This window comes from Callospermophilus lateralis, chromosome 12 (assembly GCF_048772815.1).
Source record: "Callospermophilus lateralis isolate mCalLat2 chromosome 12, mCalLat2.hap1, whole genome shotgun sequence".
Classification (NCBI taxonomy): domain Eukaryota; kingdom Metazoa; phylum Chordata; class Mammalia; order Rodentia; family Sciuridae; genus Callospermophilus; species Callospermophilus lateralis.
In genome coordinates this window covers 25,622,882-25,626,082 of record NC_135316.1, presented here as the reverse complement: position 1 = coordinate 25,626,082, position 3,201 = coordinate 25,622,882, and positions in this window count along the sequence as shown.

Sequence of the window (3,201 nt, the reverse complement as noted above, 5' to 3'; positions counted from 1 at the left end):
CCATAAGTAGCAAAATGGAATTAAACCCCTGTCACCTGCATAAAACTCAAATCAAAGTAGATCTGGGACTTAGGCATTAGAACAGAATCCCTGCATCTAATGAAAAAAAAAAAAGTAGGCCCAAATCTCCATCATGCCAGCTTAGGAACTGAATTCTTTAACAAGACTCCTAAAGTACAAGAAGTAAAATCAAGAATCAATAAATGAGAGACTGGGGTTGTAGCTCAGTGGTAAATCACTTGCCTGGTACTTGTGAGGCCCTGGGTTTGAACCTGAGCACTACATAAAAGTAAATAAATAAAATAAAGGTATTGTGTCCATGTACAACTAACAAATAAATGTTAGGTAAAAAAACAATAATTGGGATGGAATCAAACTAAAAAGCTTTTTAACAGCAAAGGAAATAATCAAGAACATGAAGAGAGAGCCTAAAAATAGGGAGAAAATCCTTACCATCTGAATCTGAGATAGAGCACTAATCTACAGGCTATATAAAAAACTCAAAAAACTTAACATCAGAAAAAAGAAATAACACATTCAATAAGTATGCTAAGGAAGGGAACAGACACTACACAGAAGAAGAAATATAATTGATCAACAAATATATGAAAAAATATTCAACATCTCTAGCAATTAGAGAATTGCAAATTAAAACTACACTGAAATATCATCTCACTTTGGTCAGATTAACAATTATCAAGAATACAAGAAATATATGTTGGTGAGGATGTGGGGGAAAACATACATTCATACATTGTTGGTGGGACTGCAAAATGGTACAAGCACTCTGGAAAGCAGTATGGGAATTCCTCAGCAAATTTGAATTAGGCTCTCAGGAGAAGAGAGAGCCCATCTGTCTGCCCAGCATGGCCTCACTGTAATGTGTCCAGCAAGGACCTTGTGTATCCTTTCTGCTGGGAATTTGCAATCTGTGTTGAATGCAACAGAATCTCAGAAGCATTGAGCCTCAGGGAAAGAGAAGGCCTCAAGTTACAAATGGAACAACCATTTGACCCAGTTATCTCAGTCCTTTGATTTATACCCAAAGAACTTAAAAATCATCATACTACAGTGTTACAGACCCATCAATGTTTACAGCAGCTCAATTCACAATAGATAAACTATGAAACCAAACTAGGCACCCATCAATGGATGAATGAATACATTAAAAAGTGGCATACATACACAATGAAATATTACTCAGCCATAAAGAAGAAAGAAATTATGGTACTTTCTGATAAATGAATAGGGCTAGAGAATATCACACTAAGTAGAAAAAGCCAATCCCAAAGAACTTGGGACCAAATGTTCTCTCTGATATGCAGAAGCTAATTCACAATAAAGGGCAGGAGTGGGGAAGAACAGAGGTACTTTGAATTAGACAAAAGGGAATAAAGGGAGGGGAAGAGACATGGGTGTAGGAATAGTAGAAAGAATCAGACATTATTACCCTATGTGCATATATGATTACAAAATCGGTATAATTCTACATGATCTACAATCAGAAGAATGAGAAGTTATACTGTTTATGTATGATGTGACAAAAATGCATTGTACTGTCATGTATAACTAATTAGAACAAAACAAAAAGTAAAGTCAAAAAAATATTTCTACAAGTAGCTTTAGTTTTGCCTTCAAGATAATCAGTATGAACCAAGTAGCTCCTGGGAAACAGTGAATGAGTTTGAGAGCTCCAACAGTTCACTTCCCAGCAAGAGATGGCTTCAGCGAGTCCTTGCAATATTACCTTTTGTGAGAAAACATTTGGTTTATACATTATTCTGACTTGGCTTTGGAAATCCACAAACACATTCAATTTAAATACCATTCAACCTCAGTCAATATGGATACACAGAAGTCCTCACTCTCTATACTGATTAAGAAATCGATTGGCCCTCATTTGTCTAGACAGGGCAATTTCAGACACTTCCTGTCTCCAAGAAGTCATTCCTAATATTGAATTCCAATAGTATGTGAAACTGTGGCTGGCAGCTAATGAAAGATGTTTTAAACTCCAAACCTCCCTTGATAGCCAGGCGATTTGTGAGTAACCTCACAGTTAGCAGAATTCATTGAACTCTGAAGGCCAAGCCTTTCCCCTTTGGTGGTCAGAGCTGAGTGAGTATTGATAGCCCCAAAGGAGTCTCTTTGGAAATCAAAGTTGCATACATCCACTCACCTGTGTCCACCATAGAACATTATTTTTCCAGAAGGCTTATAAATGTACCCTGAAAGGAGATGCTGGAACAAATTTGCTTTCCTCATCTGGAAGGCAGGTGTCATTTCTCAACCTGGCCACAGTAAGGCTGGGGTGGCATGGGGCTGACACCAGCAAGCTTGGGCCCCTCCCTGGTGCCAGAACTCAGGCTCTTGGGAGAAGAGAGAGCCCATCTGTCTGCCCAGCATGGCCTTACTGTAATGTGTCCAGCAAGGACCTTGTGCTTCCTCTCTGCTGGGAATTTGCAAACTGTGTTGAATGCAACAGAATCTCAGAAGCATTGAGCCTCAGGGAAAGAGAAGGCCTCAAGTCACAAATAACAGTCAAATGAACACTGTGGTTTTTGTGGATAAGTGTTCTCTGGAGAAGAACAACTCCCATACCCCAGAGTAACTACACCACCAGTCTTCCAGCACTCCTGATGGTAAAATGCAGCAGTCCACACAGAGGTGTGGAAGTGACTAATCTGCTATTATGATGAGATTAAGTGTGACTCATTGTCAGGAGCAGAGCTCACAGCACCAATGTTCTTTTTGTGGGAAATTGTCTGAGCTGCAGGTTGGAGCATGGTTCATGAAATTAGCCCATTGTGCTGTTAACAGTTCATTTTACAGAATCAAAGGATGTTACACCCAATAAGAAATTTGATGCCACATAAACCAATGCTCCGTGAAATGTGCTTCACAGACAACACACCCCAAACACAGAGGGCCCAGTTGACTTTCCCAAGGTCACACTGGGTATTAAAAGCAGAGACTCAATATCCTAGTCCAACCTGTTACCCTCAGTACTATGCCATGTTCAAACACTGTCAGAAGAACATAGCCTGGCACACTCAGTGTGGTGCCCGAGTGGCTAAAGACCTGGCTGGAATCTGGGCTTAAGTACTAACCAGCTGTATGATATTGGGCAAATAATTCACCTCATCACATCCTCACCTTTAAAGCAGAGATACTCATGTCCAACCATTGGCCTTAGTGAGA